Raw genomic sequence first — 17,973 nt, 5'->3', positions numbered from 1 at the left:
TCCCAAGTATTTGCTTCACCAGTGTGACCCTTTATGCGTCTGTGCCAATGCAGCTCAGGGTCGCAAGCAACATCTTGGTCTCCGCTATGTCTGTGAAGCAGAGGACGCCAGGAATCCCCTTGTGGATGCACAGCCGCCATAGGTCCCTTAGGCAGTGGGTCTGCTGAGTCCTCTGGGAAACCAAGCATCTCTGCTTGTGCCCAGCCCTCATCCCCACCCACGCCCCCAGCCCAGGCCCTCCCTGGCACATCCCTCTCCACCCTTCCCGGCCTCCAAAATGTCTACTGAGTAACTCCCTCCTGGAGTGCTGCTCTGGCTGCTGGAGCTGAGTGTGGAGGCCAATGTATGTGCAGACTGGCAGGCTTTTGAAGCCTGCCGGAGCCTGAGGCAGGGACTGGGGCCGGGAAGTGCTGCTGAGCAGAAGACGTGGTGGTCAGGTGTGCCAAGGAAGTCAGGGCAGCCTGGGAGGCAGGGCGGGCATGACGCCAGCCGGGCTCTTGAAGCTCAGCTGTCAGGTGTGTGACAGGCAGGTGTGTCTACACAGCTTTACAGTGCTTATTACGCACACCTATCCAGGTGGGGGCATAGCTCAGGGGTAGAGCATTTGACTGCAGATCAAGAGGTCCCCGGTTCAAATCCGGGTGCCCCCTACTGTGGTGACCCACTTTATTGCCAAACCTACAAGGCTCTTGTTTCCAGTCACTCAGGCTACTCTCTGCCTACATTGGGTATCCCAAGTCTCTGGGGACAAGGACTGTACCTGGCACAAGGCATGGTTGCGGGAGGGGTTTTACTCCCTGCTTTTCTCGGCTACAGGTGATAGAACCTAGGACCTTGCAGGCAGTTTCCTCACTAACCCTTCTCCTTTTCATCCCTGTTCTTGCCCCTTTCTCTCCCTGCTTTTTTTTTTCTTTTTCTTTTTGCTTTGCTTTCCTTTTATTTGCTTTGCTTTGCTTTTCTGGTTGGTTGGTTTGTTTCTTTGTTTATTTGGTTGCCTTCACGTGCTGCATGTTTCATCTATTTTGTTATGGACACTACTTTTTTGGGAGTCATCAAGAGGCCCACTGGGTGAACAACTTGCTCTCCTGCTGGTCCAGCCTCCCCAGAGTGTCAGATCCTAAGCTTGTGTCATCCGTCAAGTGACACACTTCTGCTTGGAGACACGCCTTGTGTGGGTGTGTGTGTGAGTGTGCGTGTGTGCGCGTGCGTGTGTGTGTGTGTCTGAGTGCATGTCTGTGAGTGTGTTTGTGTGTGTGTGTGTGTGTGTGTGTGTGTGTGTGTGTGTCTGTCTTCTTTGGTTGGCCAATTTGACTTACAGATGGATGGATGGGTGGCCCAATGCACATTTCATCTGTTTACTGTTTTGCAGTTTGCCGGTTCAGGCAGGATTTCTAGAGCATTTCCTAACTGTGTTCTCTGTCAGGCTTCTTTTGCTCAGGACTTGCCAGGGTAGCAGCAACTCAGCCTTCGTGGTGGCACAATTTCCGAGGCAGTTTGTGAGGAAGCCAGGGGACACTGGCAGATTCGATTCAGAACCCTTGGAGGAGAGCACCAGGAAAGCTGACATGAGAGAAGGAAGCACAGTGGCCTGCCACTGCACAGTGATTCCATGTGAAAGCAAACTCAATGGTAGAATTATCGGCACCAGTTAGCCCAGTGCCCAGCATGTGGCGAGCTTAAGGTCAATAACAGCAAGACTGTGCATTCAGCCATGGGTGCTGAGCAGTGGGCCTGCTGTACAGGCGTGGGCCAGGCTTGCAGAAGCCCGACAATGTGGGAAAGGCAGGGGAGGGTGGAGTGAAGCAGTGACCAGGCCAGACGTGCGTCCCCTGAGGTGCTGCAGCACTGCCGAGGGGTGGTGACTGGCCACAGGGAAGGTGTCCACTCCCTGTAGCAAGGCTCAGACTAGAGCATGCTTCCTAGACAACGTGAGTTGTGAGGAGAGCCCTTCCGCGGTGTTCACAGCATCCTGACTCCAGGTCAGGGGCTCCCTGGCCTATACTGACTTGGGCTCCCTGCGTGTGCCTTGAGGGCACAGTATCCTGGGGCTTGGAGTGCCCCTAAGGCTGAGATGCTCCCTGCAAGTAAGGAGCAGGAGGATGGGTCGGGCTTTAAGTCAGCGCCTCTCTTACACCGTCCCGTCACCCACCCTTCCCACCGCTGAGACATCTCCTGACCACAGTCCTTGTATCCAGCTGCAGTCCTCCTCGACTTAGCGCTAGGCTCCGTGCACTTGCATTGCTGTCCTTTCTGTTTATGTCCACTACCCCTGAATCTTTCATCTCCATTGTGTACAATGACGGGAGCTCCTAGAGAAGTGACTGCTGGCAACCTCAGTAGCACTCCTCCGGCTCCATGGCTGGCTCCCTCTGTCCCCGAGTCTTGTGCCTACCAGGTTCCCCGGAGTGACACATTATCCCCATCCTTTGCGATATCTAGGGCCACAGCCCCTCGTCCATTGTTCTGGCCCTGCTGCCTATTCTTCTGGCCTGCACGAGAGCTATGGAGGGCTGTGGTAGTTTGTAGGGCTGCCAGGGTCTTTCACAGCGAGCAAGCGGCATCCACTGTCTTGTGAGCCCGGGCAGCCAACAGTCTGGGCCCAGATCCCCAGATCCCCGTCGGCCAATGACAGGCAATTTGGGTCTTGACCCCCACACCGTCCTTCCACAGCTCTGCCAGAGTGCTTGGTGGTAAGATGTCCCTTCTCATGACCTGGAACGGTGCTTCTCATAGGGTCGTGCGTCCCAAGTATTTGCTTCACCAGTGTGACCCTTTATGCGTCTGTGCCAATGCAGCTCAGGGTCGCAAGCAACATCTTGGTCTCCGCTATGTCTGTGAAGCAGAGGACGCCAGGAATCCCCTTGTGGATGCACAGCCGCCATAGGTCCCTTAGGCAGTGGGTCTGCTGAGTCCTCTGGGAAACCAAGCATCTCTGCTTGTGCCCAGCCCTCATCCCCACCCACGCCCCCAGCCCAGGCCCTCCCTGGCACATCCCTCTCCACCCTTCCTGGCCTCCAAAATGTCTACTGAGTAACTCCCTCCTGGAGTGCTGCTCTGGCTGCTGGAGCTGAGTGTGGAGGCCAATGTATGTGCAGACTGGCAGGCTTTTGAAGCCTGCCGGAGCCTGAGGCAGGGACTGGGGCCGGGAAGTGCTGCTGAGCAGAAGACGTGGTGGTCAGGTGTGCCAAGGAAGTCAGGGCAGCCTGGGAGGCAGGGCGGGCATGACGCCAGCCGGGCTCTTGAAGCTCAGCTGTCAGGTGTGTGACAGGCAGGTGTGTCTACACAGCTTTACAGTGCTTATTACGCACACCTATCCAGGTGGGGGCATAGCTCAGGGGTAGAGCATTTGACTGCAGATCAAGAGGTCCCCGGTTCAAATCCGGGTGCCCCCTACTGTGGTGACCCACTTTATTGCCAAACCTACAAGGCTCTTGTTTCCAGTCACTCAGGCTACTCTCTGCCTACATTGGGTATCCCAAGTCTCTGGGGACAAGGACTGTACCTGGCACAAGGCATGGTTGCGGGAGGGGTTTTACTCCCTGCTTTTCTCGGCTACAGGTGATAGAACCTAGGACCTTGCAGGCAGTTTCCTCACTAACCCTTCTCCTTTTCATCCCTGTTCTTGCCCCTTTCTCTCCCTGCTTTTTTTTTTCTTTTTCTTTTTGCTTTGCTTTCCTTTTATTTGCTTTGCTTTGCTTTTCTGGTTGGTTGGTTTGTTTCTTTGTTTATTTGGTTGCCTTCACGTGCTGCATGTTTCATCTATTTTGTTATGGACACTACTTTTTTGGGAGTCATCAAGAGGCCCACTGGGTGAACAACTTGCTCTCCTGCTGGTCCAGCCTCCCCAGAGTGTCAGATCCTAAGCTTGTGTCATCCGTCAAGTGACACACTTCTGCTTGGAGACACGCCTTGTGTGGGTGTGTGTGTGAGTGTGCGTGTGTGCGCGTGCGTGTGTGTGTGTCTCAGTGCATGTCTGTGAGTGTGTTTGTGTGTGTGTGTGTGTGTGTGTGTGTGTGTCTGTCTTCTTTGGTTGGCCAATTTGACTTACAGATGGATGGATGGGTGGCCCAATGCACATTTCATCTGTTTACTGTTTTGCAGTTTGCCGGTTCAGGCAGGATTTCTAGAGCATTTCCTAACTGTGTTCTCTGTCAGGCTTCTTTTGCTCAGGACTTGCCAGGGTAGCAGCAACTCAGCCTTCGTGGTGGCACAATTTCCGAGGCAGTTTGTGAGGAAGCCAGGGGACACTGGCAGATTCGATTCAGAACCCTTGGAGGAGAGCACCAGGAAAGCTGACATGAGAGAAGGAAGCACAGTGGCCTGCCACTGCACAGTGATTCCATGTGAAAGCAAACTCAATGGTAGAATTATCGGCACCAGTTAGCCCAGTGCCCAGCATGTGGCGAGCTTAAGGTCAATAACAGCAAGACTGTGCATTCAGCCATGGGTGCTGAGCAGTGGGCCTGCTGTACAGGCGTGGGCCAGGCTTGCAGAAGCCCGACAATGTGGGAAAGGCAGGGGAGGGTGGAGTGAAGCAGTGACCAGGCCAGACGTGCGTCCCCTGAGGTGCTGCAGCACTGCCGAGGGGTGGTGACTGGCCACAGGGAAGGTGTCCACTCCCTGTAGCAAGGCTCAGACTAGAGCATGCTTCCTAGACAACGTGAGTTGTGAGGAGAGCCCTTCCGCGGTGTTCACAGCATCCTGACTCCAGGTCAGGGGCTCCCTGGCCTATACTGACTTGGGCTCCCTGCGTGTGCCTTGAGGGCACAGTATCCTGGGGCTTGGAGTGCCCCTAAGGCTGAGATGCTCCCTGCAAGTAAGGAGCAGGAGGATGGGTCGGGCTTTAAGTCAGCGCCTCTCTTACACCGTCCCGTCACCCACCCTTCCCACCGCTGAGACATCTCCTGACCACAGTCCTTGTATCCAGCTGCAGTCCTCCTCGACTTAGCGCTAGGCTCCGTGCACTTGCATTGCTGTCCTTTCTGTTTATGTCCACTACCCCTGAATCTTTCATCTCCATTGTGTACAATGACGGGAGCTCCTAGAGAAGTGACTGCTGGCAACCTCAGTAGCACTCCTCCGGCTCCATGGCTGGCTCCCTCTGTCCCCGAGTCTTGTGCCTACCAGGTTCCCCGGAGTGACACATTATCCCCATCCTTTGCGATATCTAGGGCCACAGCCCCTCGTCCATTGTTCTGGCCCTGCTGCCTATTCTTCTGGCCTGCACGAGAGCTATGGAGGGCTGTGGTAGTTTGTAGGGCTGCCAGGGTCTTTCACAGCGAGCAAGCGGCATCCACTGTCTTGTGAGCCCGGGCAGCCAACAGTCTGGGCCCAGATCCCCAGATCCCCGTCGGCCAATGACAGGCAATTTGGGTCTTGACCCCCACACCGTCCTTCCACAGCTCTGCCAGAGTGCTTGGGGTGGTAAGATGTCCCTTCTCATGACCTGGAACGGTGCTTCTCATAGGGTCGTGCGTCCCAAGTATTTGCTTCACCAGTGTGACCCTTTATGCGTCTGTGCCAATGCAGCTCAGGGTCGCAAGCAACATCTTGGTCTCCGCTATGTCTGTGAAGCAGAGGACGCCAGGAATCCCCTTGTGGATGCACAGCCGCCATAGGTCCCTTAGGCAGTGGGTCTGCTGAGTCCTCTGGGAAACCAAGCATCTCTGCTTGTGCCCAGCCCTCATCCCCACCCACGCCCCCAGCCCAGGCCCTCCCTGGCACATCCCTCTCCACCCTTCCCGGCCTCCAAAATGTCTACTGAGTAACTCCCTCCTGGAGTGCTGCTCTGGCTGCTGGAGCTGAGTGTGGAGGCCAATGTATGTGCAGACTGGCAGGCTTTTGAAGCCTGCCGGAGCCTGAGGCAGGGACTGGGGCCGGGAAGTGCTGCTGAGCAGAAGACGTGGTGGTCAGGTGTGCCAAGGAAGTCAGGGCAGCCTGGGAGGCAGGGCGGGCATGACGCCAGCCGGGCTCTTGAAGCTCAGCTGTCAGGTGTGTGACAGGCAGGTGTGTCTACACAGCTTTACAGTGCTTATTACGCACACCTATCCAGGTGGGGGCATAGCTCAGGGGTAGAGCATTTGACTGCAGATCAAGAGGTCCCCGGTTCAAATCCGGGTGCCCCCTACTGTGGTGACCCACTTTATTGCCAAACCTACAAGGCTCTTGTTTCCAGTCACTCAGGCTACTCTCTGCCTACATTGGGTATCCCAAGTCTCTGGGGACAAGGACTGTACCTGGCACAAGGCATGGTTGCGGGAGGGGTTTTACTCCCTGCTTTTCTCGGCTACAGGTGATAGAACCTAGGACCTTGCAGGCAGTTTCCTCACTAACCCTTCTCCTTTTCATCCCTGTTCTTGCCCCTTTCTCTCCCTGCTTTTTTTTTTCTTTTTCTTTTTGCTTTGCTTTCCTTTTATTTGCTTTGCTTTGCTTTTCTGGTTGGTTGGTTTGTTTCTTTGTTTATTTGGTTGCCTTCACGTGCTGCATGTTTCATCTATTTTGTTATGGACACTACTTTTTTGGGAGTCATCAAGAGGCCCACTGGGTGAACAACTTGCTCTCCTGCTGGTCCAGCCTCCCCAGAGTGTCAGATCCTAAGCTTGTGTCATCCGTCAAGTGACACACTTCTGCTTGGAGACACGCCTTGTGTGGGTGTGTGTGTGAGTGTGCGTGTGTGCGCGTGCGTGTGTGTGTGTCTGAGTGCATGTCTGTGAGTGTGTTTGTGTGTGTGTGTGTGTGTGTGTGTGTGTGTGTGTGTGTGTGTCTGTCTTCTTTGGTTGGCCAATTTGACTTACAGATGGATGGATGGGTGGCCCAATGCACATTTCATCTGTTTACTGTTTTGCAGTTTGCCGGTTCAGGCAGGATTTCTAGAGCATTTCCTAACTGTGTTCTCTGTCAGGCTTCTTTTGCTCAGGACTTGCCAGGGTAGCAGCAACTCAGCCTTCGTGGTGGCACAATTTCCGAGGCAGTTTGTGAGGAAGCCAGGGGACACTGGCAGATTCGATTCAGAACCCTTGGAGGAGAGCACCAGGAAAGCTGACATGAGAGAAGGAAGCACAGTGGCCTGCCACTGCACAGTGATTCCATGTGAAAGCAAACTCAATGGTAGAATTATCGGCACCAGTTAGCCCAGTGCCCAGCATGTGGCGAGCTTAAGGTCAATAACAGCAAGACTGTGCATTCAGCCATGGGTGCTGAGCAGTGGGCCTGCTGTACAGGCGTGGGCCAGGCTTGCAGAAGCCCGACAATGTGGGAAAGGCAGGGGAGGGTGGAGTGAAGCAGTGACCAGGCCAGACGTGCGTCCCCTGAGGTGCTGCAGCACTGCCGAGGGGTGGTGACTGGCCACAGGGAAGGTGTCCACTCCCTGTAGCAAGGCTCAGACTAGAGCATGCTTCCTAGACAACGTGAGTTGTGAGGAGAGCCCTTCCGCGGTGTTCACAGCATCCTGACTCCAGGTCAGGGGCTCCCTGGCCTATACTGACTTGGGCTCCCTGCGTGTGCCTTGAGGGCACAGTATCCTGGGGCTTGGAGTGCCCCTAAGGCTGAGATGCTCCCTGCAAGTAAGGAGCAGGAGGATGGGTCGGGCTTTAAGTCAGCGCCTCTCTTACACCGTCCCGTCACCCACCCTTCCCACCGCTGAGACATCTCCTGACCACAGTCCTTGTATCCAGCTGCAGTCCTCCTCGACTTAGCGCTAGGCTCCGTGCACTTGCATTGCTGTCCTTTCTGTTTATGTCCACTACCCCTGAATCTTTCATCTCCATTGTGTACAATGACGGGAGCTCCTAGAGAAGTGACTGCTGGCAACCTCAGTAGCACTCCTCCGGCTCCATGGCTGGCTCCCTCTGTCCCCGAGTCTTGTGCCTACCAGGTTCCCCGGAGTGACACATTATCCCCATCCTTTGCGATATCTAGGGCCACAGCCCCTCGTCCATTGTTCTGGCCCTGCTGCCTATTCTTCTGGCCTGCACGAGAGCTATGGAGGGCTGTGGTAGTTTGTAGGGCTGCCAGGGTCTTTCACAGCGAGCAAGCGGCATCCACTGTCTTGTGAGCCCGGGCAGCCAACAGTCTGGGCCCAGATCCCCAGATCCCCGTCGGCCAATGACAGGCAATTTGGGTCTTGACCCCCACACCGTCCTTCCACAGCTCTGCCAGAGTGCTTGGTGGTAAGATGTCCCTTCTCATGACCTGGAACGGTGCTTCTCATAGGGTCGTGCGTCCCAAGTATTTGCTTCACCAGTGTGACCCTTTATGCGTCTGTGCCAATGCAGCTCAGGGTCGCAAGCAACATCTTGGTCTCCGCTATGTCTGTGAAGCAGAGGACGCCAGGAATCCCCTTGTGGATGCACAGCCGCCATAGGTCCCTTAGGCAGTGGGTCTGCTGAGTCCTCTGGGAAACCAAGCATCTCTGCTTGTGCCCAGCCCTCATCCCCACCCACGCCCCCAGCCCAGGCCCTCCCTGGCACATCCCTCTCCACCCTTCCCGGCCTCCAAAATGTCTACTGAGTAACTCCCTCCTGGAGTGCTGCTCTGGCTGCTGGAGCTGAGTGTGGAGGCCAATGTATGTGCAGACTGGCAGGCTTTTGAAGCCTGCCGGAGCCTGAGGCAGGGACTGGGGCCGGGAAGTGCTGCTGAGCAGAAGACGTGGTGGTCAGGTGTGCCAAGGAAGTCAGGGCAGCCTGGGAGGCAGGGCGGGCATGACGCCAGCCGGGCTCTTGAAGCTCAGCTGTCAGGTGTGTGACAGGCAGGTGTGTCTACACAGCTTTACAGTGCTTATTACGCACACCTATCCAGGTGGGGGCATAGCTCAGGGGTAGAGCATTTGACTGCAGATCAAGAGGTCCCCGGTTCAAATCCGGGTGCCCCCTACTGTGGTGACCCACTTTATTGCCAAACCTACAAGGCTCTTGTTTCCAGTCACTCAGGCTACTCTCTGCCTACATTGGGTATCCCAAGTCTCTGGGGACAAGGACTGTACCTGGCACAAGGCATGGTTGCGGGAGGGGTTTTACTCCCTGCTTTTCTCGGCTACAGGTGATAGAACCTAGGACCTTGCAGGCAGTTTCCTCACTAACCCTTCTCCTTTTCATCCCTGTTCTTGCCCCTTTCTCTCCCTGCTTTTTTTTTTCTTTTTCTTTTTGCTTTGCTTTCCTTTTATTTGCTTTGCTTTGCTTTTCTGGTTGGTTGGTTTGTTTCTTTGTTTATTTGGTTGCCTTCACGTGCTGCATGTTTCATCTATTTTGTTATGGACACTACTTTTTTGGGAGTCATCAAGAGGCCCACTGGGTGAACAACTTGCTCTCCTGCTGGTCCAGCCTCCCCAGAGTGTCAGATCCTAAGCTTGTGTCATCCGTCAAGTGACACACTTCTGCTTGGAGACATGCCTTGTGTGGGTGTGTGTGTGAGTGTGCGTGTGTGCACGTGCGTGTGTGTGTGTCTGAGTGCATGTCTGTGAGTGTGTTTGTGTGTGTGTGTGTGTGTGTGTGTGTGTGTGTGTGTGTCTGTCTTCTTTGGTTGGCCAATTTGACTTACAGATGGATGGATGGGTGGCCCAATGCACATTTCATCTGTTTACTGTTTTGCAGTTTGCCGGTTCAGGCAGGATTTCTAGAGCATTTCCTAACTGTGTTCTCTGTCAGGCTTCTTTTGCTCAGGACTTGCCAGGGTAGCAGCAACTCAGCCTTCGTGGTGGCACAATTTCCGAGGCAGTTTGTGAGGAAGCCAGGGGACACTGGCAGATTCGATTCAGAACCCTTGGAGGAGAGCACCAGGAAAGCTGACATGAGAGAAGGAAGCACAGTGGCCTGCCACTGCACAGTGATTCCATGTGAAAGCAAACTCAATGGTAGAATTATCGGCACCAGTTAGCCCAGTGCCCAGCATGTGGCGAGCTTAAGGTCAATAACAGCAAGACTGTGCATTCAGCCATGGGTGCTGAGCAGTGGGCCTGCTGTACAGGCGTGGGCCAGGCTTGCAGAAGCCCGACAATGTGGGAAAGGCAGGGGAGGGTGGAGTGAAGCAGTGACCAGGCCAGACGTGCGTCCCCTGAGGTGCTGCAGCACTGCCGAGGGGTGGTGACTGGCCACAGGGAAGGTGTCCACTCCCTGTAGCAAGGCTCAGACTAGAGCATGCTTCCTAGACAACGTGAGTTGTGAGGAGAGCCCTTCCGCGGTGTTCACAGCATCCTGACTCCAGGTCAGGGGCTCCCTGGCCTATACTGACTTGGGCTCCCTGCGTGTGCCTTGAGGGCACAGTATCCTGGGGCTTGGAGTGCCCCTAAGGCTGAGATGCTCCCTGCAAGTAAGGAGCAGGAGGATGGGTCGGGCTTTAAGTCAGCGCCTCTCTTACACCGTCCCGTCACCCACCCTTCCCACCGCTGAGACATCTCCTGACCACAGTCCTTGTATCCAGCTGCAGTCCTCCTCGACTTAGCGCTAGGCTCCGTGCACTTGCATTGCTGTCCTTTCTGTTTATGTCCACTACCCCTGAATCTTTCATCTCCATTGTGTACAATGACGGGAGCTCCTAGAGAAGTGACTGCTGGCAACCTCAGTAGCACTCCTCCGGCTCCATGGCTGGCTCCCTCTGTCCCCGAGTCTTGTGCCTACCAGGTTCCCCGGAGTGACACATTATCCCCATCCTTTGCGATATCTAGGGCCACAGCCCCTCGTCCATTGTTCTGGCCCTGCTGCCTATTCTTCTGGCCTGCACGAGAGCTATGGAGGGCTGTGGTAGTTTGTAGGGCTGCCAGGGTCTTTCACAGCGAGCAAGCGGCATCCACTGTCTTGTGAGCCCGGGCAGCCAACAGTCTGGGCCCAGATCCCCAGATCCCCGTCGGCCAATGACAGGCAATTTGGGTCTTGACCCCCACACCGTCCTTCCACAGCTCTGCCAGAGTGCTTGGTGGTAAGATGTCCCTTCTCATGACCTGGAACGGTGCTTCTCATAGGGTCGTGCGTCCCAAGTATTTGCTTCACCAGTGTGACCCTTTATGCGTCTGTGCCAATGCAGCTCAGGGTCGCAAGCAACATCTTGGTCTCCGCTATGTCTGTGAAGCAGAGGACGCCAGGAATCCCCTTGTGGATGCACAGCCGCCATAGGTCCCTTAGGCAGTGGGTCTGCTGAGTCCTCTGGGAAACCAAGCATCTCTGCTTGTGCCCAGCCCTCATCCCCACCCACGCCCCCAGCCCAGGCCCTCCCTGGCACATCCCTCTCCACCCTTCCCGGCCTCCAAAATGTCTACTGAGTAACTCCCTCCTGGAGTGCTGCTCTGGCTGCTGGAGCTGAGTGTGGAGGCCAATGTATGTGCAGACTGGCAGGCTTTTGAAGCCTGCCGGAGCCTGAGGCAGGGACTGGGGCCGGGAAGTGCTGCTGAGCAGAAGACGTGGTGGTCAGGTGTGCCAAGGAAGTCAGGGCAGCCTGGGAGGCAGGGCGGGCATGACGCCAGCCGGGCTCTTGAAGCTCAGCTGTCAGGTGTGTGACAGGCAGGTGTGTCTACACAGCTTTACAGTGCTTATTACGCACACCTATCCAGGTGGGGGCATAGCTCAGGGGTAGAGCATTTGACTGCAGATCAAGAGGTCCCCGGTTCAAATCCGGGTGCCCCCTACTGTGGTGACCCACTTTATTGCCAAACCTACAAGGCTCTTGTTTCCAGTCACTCAGGCTACTCTCTGCCTACATTGGGTATCCCAAGTCTCTGGGGACAAGGACTGTACCTGGCACAAGGCATGGTTGCGGGAGGGGTTTTACTCCCTGCTTTTCTCGGCTACAGGTGATAGAACCTAGGACCTTGCAGGCAGTTTCCTCACTAACCCTTCTCCTTTTCATCCCTGTTCTTGCCCCTTTCTCTCCCTGCTTTTTTTTTTCTTTTTCTTTTTGCTTTGCTTTCCTTTTATTTGCTTTGCTTTGCTTTTCTGGTTGGTTGGTTTGTTTCTTTGTTTATTTGGTTGCCTTCACGTGCTGCATGTTTCATCTATTTTGTTATGGACACTACTTTTTTGGGAGTCATCAAGAGGCCCACTGGGTGAACAACTTGCTCTCCTGCTGGTCCAGCCTCCCCAGAGTGTCAGATCCTAAGCTTGTGTCATCCGTCAAGTGACACACTTCTGCTTGGAGACATGCCTTGTGTGGGTGTGTGTGTGAGTGTGCGTGTGTGCACGTGCGTGTGTGTGTGTCTGAGTGCATGTCTGTGAGTGTGTTTGTGTGTGTGTGTGTGTGTGTGTGTGTGTGTGTGTGTGTCTGTCTTCTTTGGTTGGCCAATTTGACTTACAGATGGATGGATGGGTGGCCCAATGCACATTTCATCTGTTTACTGTTTTGCAGTTTGCCGGTTCAGGCAGGATTTCTAGAGCATTTCCTAACTGTGTTCTCTGTCAGGCTTCTTTTGCTCAGGACTTGCCAGGGTAGCAGCAACTCAGCCTTCGTGGTGGCACAATTTCCGAGGCAGTTTGTGAGGAAGCCAGGGGACACTGGCAGATTCGATTCAGAACCCTTGGAGGAGAGCACCAGGAAAGCTGACATGAGAGAAGGAAGCACAGTGGCCTGCCACTGCACAGTGATTCCATGTGAAAGCAAACTCAATGGTAGAATTATCGGCACCAGTTAGCCCAGTGCCCAGCATGTGGCGAGCTTAAGGTCAATAACAGCAAGACTGTGCATTCAGCCATGGGTGCTGAGCAGTGGGCCTGCTGTACAGGCGTGGGCCAGGCTTGCAGAAGCCCGACAATGTGGGAAAGGCAGGGGAGGGTGGAGTGAAGCAGTGACCAGGCCAGACGTGCGTCCCCTGAGGTGCTGCAGCACTGCCGAGGGGTGGTGACTGGCCACAGGGAAGGTGTCCACTCCCTGTAGCAAGGCTCAGACTAGAGCATGCTTCCTAGACAACGTGAGTTGTGAGGAGAGCCCTTCCGCGGTGTTCACAGCATCCTGACTCCAGGTCAGGGGCTCCCTGGCCTATACTGACTTGGGCTCCCTGCGTGTGCCTTGAGGGCACAGTATCCTGGGGCTTGGAGTGCCCCTAAGGCTGAGATGCTCCCTGCAAGTAAGGAGCAGGAGGATGGGTCGGGCTTTAAGTCAGCGCCTCTCTTACACCGTCCCGTCACCCACCCTTCCCACCGCTGAGACATCTCCTGACCACAGTCCTTGTATCCAGCTGCAGTCCTCCTCGACTTAGCGCTAGGCTCCGTGCACTTGCATTGCTGTCCTTTCTGTTTATGTCCACTACCCCTGAATCTTTCATCTCCATTGTGTACAATGACGGGAGCTCCTAGAGAAGTGACTGCTGGCAACCTCAGTAGCACTCCTCCGGCTCCATGGCTGGCTCCCTCTGTCCCCGAGTCTTGTGCCTACCAGGTTCCCCGGAGTGACACATTATCCCCATCCTTTGCGATATCTAGGGCCACAGCCCCTCGTCCATTGTTCTGGCCCTGCTGCCTATTCTTCTGGCCTGCACGAGAGCTATGGAGGGCTGTGGTAGTTTGTAGGGCTGCCAGGGTCTTTCACAGCGAGCAAGCGGCATCCACTGTCTTGTGAGCCCGGGCAGCCAACAGTCTGGGCCCAGATCCCCAGATCCCCGTCGGCCAATGACAGGCAATTTGGGTCTTGACCCCCACACCGTCCTTCCACAGCTCTGCCAGAGTGCTTGGTGGTAAGATGTCCCTTCTCATGACCTGGAACGGTGCTTCTCATAGGGTCGTGCGTCCCAAGTATTTGCTTCACCAGTGTGACCCTTTATGCGTCTGTGCCAATGCAGCTCAGGGTCGCAAGCAACATCTTGGTCTCCGCTATGTCTGTGAAGCAGAGGACGCCAGGAATCCCCTTGTGGATGCACAGCCGCCATAGGTCCCTTAGGCAGTGGGTCTGCTGAGTCCTCTGGGAAACCAAGCATCTCTGCTTGTGCCCAGCCCTCATCCCCACCCACGCCCCCAGCCCAGGCCCTCCCTGGCACATCCCTCTCCACCCTTCCTGGCCTCCAAAATGTCTACTGAGTAACTCCCTCCTGGAGTGCTGCTCTGGCTGCTGGAGCTGAGTGTGGAGGCCAATGTATGTGCAGACTGGCAGGCTTTTGAAGCCTGCCGGAGCCTGAGGCAGGGACTGGGGCCGGGAAGTGCTGCTGAGCAGAAGACGTGGTGGTCAGGTGTGCCAAGGAAGTCAGGGCAGCCTGGGAGGCAGGGCGGGCATGACGCCAGCCGGGCTCTTGAAGCTCAGCTGTCAGGTGTGTGACAGGCAGGTGTGTCTACACAGCTTTACAGTGCTTATTACGCACACCTATCCAGGTGGGGGCATAGCTCAGGGGTAGAGCATTTGACTGCAGATCAAGAGGTCCCCGGTTCAAATCCGGGTGCCCCCTACTGTGGTGACCCACTTTATTGCCAAACCTACAAGGCTCTTGTTTCCAGTCACTCAGGCTACTCTCTGCCTACATTGGGTATCCCAAGTCTCTGGGGACAAGGACTGTACCTGGCACAAGGCATGGTTGCGGGAGGGGTTTTACTCCCTGCTTTTCTCGGCTACAGGTGATAGAACCTAGGACCTTGCAGGCAGTTTCCTCACTAACCCTTCTCCTTTTCATCCCTGTTCTTGCCCCTTTCTCTCCCTGCTTTTTTTTTTCTTTTTCTTTTTGCTTTGCTTTCCTTTTATTTGCTTTGCTTTGCTTTTCTGGTTGGTTGGTTTGTTTCTTTGTTTATTTGGTTGCCTTCACGTGCTGCATGTTTCATCTATTTTGTTATGGACACTACTTTTTTGGGAGTCATCAAGAGGCCCACTGGGTGAACAACTTGCTCTCCTGCTGGTCCAGCCTCCCCAGAGTGTCAGATCCTAAGCTTGTGTCATCCGTCAAGTGACACACTTCTGCTTGGAGACATGCCTTGTGTGGGTGTGTGTGTGAGTGTGCGTGTGTGCACGTGCGTGTGTGTGTGTCTGAGTGCATGTCTGTGAGTGTGTTTGTGTGTGTGTGTGTGTGTGTGTGTGTGTGTGTGTGTGTGTCTGTCTTCTTTGGTTGGCCAATTTGACTTACAGATGGATGGATGGGTGGCCCAATGCACATTTCATCTGTTTACTGTTTTGCAGTTTGCCGGTTCAGGCAGGATTTCTAGAGCATTTCCTAACTGTGTTCTCTGTCAGGCTTCTTTTGCTCAGGACTTGCCAGGGTAGCAGCAACTCAGCCTTCGTGGTGGCACAATTTCCGAGGCAGTTTGTGAGGAAGCCAGGGGACACTGGCAGATTCGATTCAGAACCCTTGGAGGAGAGCACCAGGAAAGCTGACATGAGAGAAGGAAGCACAGTGGCCTGCCACTGCACAGTGATTCCATGTGAAAGCAAACTCAATGGTAGAATTATCGGCACCAGTTAGCCCAGTGCCCAGCATGTGGCGAGCTTAAGGTCAATAACAGCAAGACTGTGCATTCAGCCATGGGTGCTGAGCAGTGGGCCTGCTGTACAGGCGTGGGCCAGGCTTGCAGAAGCCCGACAATGTGGGAAAGGCAGGGGAGGGTGGAGTGAAGCAGTGACCAGGCCAGACGTGCGTCCCCTGAGGTGCTGCAGCACTGCCGAGGGGTGGTGACTGGCCACAGGGAAGGTGTCCACTCCCTGTAGCAAGGCTCAGACTAGAGCATGCTTCCTAGACAACGTGAGTTGTGAGGAGAGCCCTTCCGCGGTGTTCACAGCATCCTGACTCCAGGTCAGGGGCTCCCTGGCCTATACTGACTTGGGCTCCCTGCGTGTGCCTTGAGGGCACAGTATCCTGGGGCTTGGAGTGCCCCTAAGGCTGAGATGCTCCCTGCAAGTAAGGAGCAGGAGGATGGGTCGGGCTTTAAGTCAGCGCCTCTCTTACACCGTCCCGTCACCCACCCTTCCCACCGCTGAGACATCTCCTGACCACAGTCCTTGTATCCAGCTGCAGTCCTCCTCGACTTAGCGCTAGGCTCCGTGCACTTGCATTGCTGTCCTTTCTGTTTATGTCCACTACCCCTGAATCTTTCATCTCCATTGTGTACAATGACGGGAGCTCCTAGAGAAGTGACTGCCGGCAACCTCAGTAGCACTCCTCCGGCTCCATGGCTGGCTCCCTCTGTCCCCGAGTCTTGTGCCTACCAGGTTCCCCGGAGTGACACATTATCCCCATCCTTTGCGATATCTAGGGCCACAGCCCCTCGTCCATTGTTCTGGCCCTGCTGCCTATTCTTCTGGCCTGCACGAGAGCTATGGAGGGCTGTGGTAGTTTGTAGGGCTGCCAGGGTCTTTCACAGCGAGCAAGCGGCATCCACTGTCTTGTGAGCCCGGGCAGCCAACAGTCTGGGCCCAGATCCCCAGATCCCCGTCGGCCAATGACAGGCAATTTGGGTCTTGACCCCCACACCGTCCTTCCACAGCTCTGCCAGAGTGCTTGGTGGTAAGATGTCCCTTCTCATGACCTGGAACGGTGCTTCTCATAGGGTCGTGCGTCCCAAGTATTTGCTTCACCAGTGTGACCCTTTATGCGTCTGTGCCAATGCAGCTCAGGGTCGCAAGCAACATCTTGGTCTCCGCTATGTCTGTGAAGCAGAGGACGCCAGGAATCCCCTTGTGGATGCACAGCCGCCATAGGTCCCTTAGGCAGTGGGTCTGCTGAGTCCTCTGGGAAACCAAGCATCTCTGCTTGTGCCCAGCCCTCATCCCCACCCACGCCCCCAGCCCAGGCCCTCCCTGGCACATCCCTCTCCACCCTTCCCGGCCTCCAAAATGTCTACTGAGTAACTCCCTCCTGGAGTGCTGCTCTGGCTGCTGGAGCTGAGTGTGGAGGCCAATGTATGTGCAGACTGGCAGGCTTTTGAAGCCTGCCGGAGCCTGAGGCAGGGACTGGGGCCGGGAAGTGCTGCTGAGCAGAAGACGTGGTGGTCAGGTGTGCCAAGGAAGTCAGGGCAGCCTGGGAGGCAGGGCGGGCATGACGCCAGCCGGGCTCTTGAAGCTCAGCTGTCAGGTGTGTGACAGGCAGGTGTGTCTACACAGCTTTACAGTGCTTATTACGCACACCTATCCAGGTGGGGGCATAGCTCAGGGGTAGAGCATTTGACTGCAGATCAAGAGGTCCCCGGTTCAAATCCGGGTGCCCCCTACTGTGGTGACCCACTTTATTGCCAAACCTACAAGGCTCTTGTTTCCAGTCACTCAGGCTACTCTCTGCCTACATTGGGTATCCCAAGTCTCTGGGGACAAGGACTGTACCTGGCACAAGGCATGGTTGCGGGAGGGGTTTTACTCCCTGCTTTTCTCGGCTACAGGTGATAGAACCTAGGACCTTGCAGGCAGTTTCCTCACTAACCCTTCTCCTTTTCATCCCTGTTCTTGCCCCTTTCTCTCCCTGCTTTTTTTTTTCTTTTTCTTTTTGCTTTGCTTTCCTTTTATTTGCTTTGCTTTGCTTTTCTGGTTGGTTGGTTTGTTTCTTTGTTTATTTGGTTGCCTTCACGTGCTGCATGTTTCATCTATTTTGTTATGGACACTACTTTTTTGGGAGTCATCAAGAGGCCCACTGGGTGAACAACTTGCTCTCCTGCTGGTCCAGCCTCCCCAGAGTGTCAGATCCTAAGCTTGTGTCATCCGTCAAGTGACACACTTCTGCTTGGAGACACGCCTTGTGTGGGTGTGTGTGTGAGTGTGCGTGTGTGCGCGTGCGTGTGTGTGTGTCTGAGTGCATGTCTGTGAGTGTGTTTGTGTGTGTGTGTGTGTGTGTGTGTGTGTGTGTGTGTCTGTCTTCTTTGGTTGGCCAATTTGACTTACAGATGGATGGATGGGTGGCCCAATGCACATTTCATCTGTTTACTGTTTTGCAGTTTGCCGGTTCAGGCAGGATTTCTAGAGCATTTCCTAACTGTGTTCTCTGTCAGGCTTCTTTTGCTCAGGACTTGCCAGGGTAGCAGCAACTCAGCCTTCGTGGTGGCACAATTTCCGAGGCAGTTTGTGAGGAAGCCAGGGGACACTGGCAGATTCGATTCAGAA

General features: G+C 55.0%; 7 non-coding genes across 7 annotated transcripts; all 7 read left to right on the top strand.

Moving 5' to 3' along the window:
* Positions 1-578: 578 nt before the first annotated feature.
* Positions 579-650, top strand: Trnac-gca (transfer RNA cysteine (anticodon GCA)). Its single transcript has one exon. It is a non-coding gene; the product is annotated as a tRNA-Cys (tRNA).
* A 2,670-nt stretch (positions 651-3,320) lies between these two features.
* Trnac-gca (transfer RNA cysteine (anticodon GCA)) lies at positions 3,321-3,392 on the top strand. The gene has a single exon. It is a non-coding gene; the product is annotated as a tRNA-Cys (tRNA).
* Positions 3,393-6,054: 2,662 nt separating this feature from the next.
* On the top strand, positions 6,055-6,126 carry Trnac-gca (transfer RNA cysteine (anticodon GCA)). The gene has a single exon. It is a non-coding gene; the product is annotated as a tRNA-Cys (tRNA).
* A 2,672-nt stretch (positions 6,127-8,798) lies between these two features.
* Positions 8,799-8,870, top strand: Trnac-gca (transfer RNA cysteine (anticodon GCA)). The gene has a single exon. It is a non-coding gene; the product is annotated as a tRNA-Cys (tRNA).
* Positions 8,871-11,538: 2,668 nt separating this feature from the next.
* Positions 11,539-11,610, top strand: Trnac-gca (transfer RNA cysteine (anticodon GCA)). Its single transcript has one exon. It is a non-coding gene; the product is annotated as a tRNA-Cys (tRNA).
* Positions 11,611-14,278: 2,668 nt separating this feature from the next.
* On the top strand, positions 14,279-14,350 carry Trnac-gca (transfer RNA cysteine (anticodon GCA)). The gene has a single exon. It is a non-coding gene; the product is annotated as a tRNA-Cys (tRNA).
* A 2,670-nt stretch (positions 14,351-17,020) lies between these two features.
* On the top strand, positions 17,021-17,092 carry Trnac-gca (transfer RNA cysteine (anticodon GCA)). Its single transcript has one exon. It is a non-coding gene; the product is annotated as a tRNA-Cys (tRNA).
* Positions 17,093-17,973: the final 881 nt, after the last annotated feature.

Source organism: Cavia porcellus, unplaced genomic scaffold (genome assembly GCF_034190915.1).
Source record: "Cavia porcellus strain 051 isolate PalLab524CR breed Dunkin Hartley unplaced genomic scaffold, mCavPor4.1 scaffold_6, whole genome shotgun sequence".
NCBI lineage: Eukaryota > Metazoa > Chordata > Mammalia > Rodentia > Caviidae > Cavia > Cavia porcellus.
Note: the sequence above shows the minus strand (reverse complement) of the source record. Positions and strands in the feature narration are given on the sequence as shown.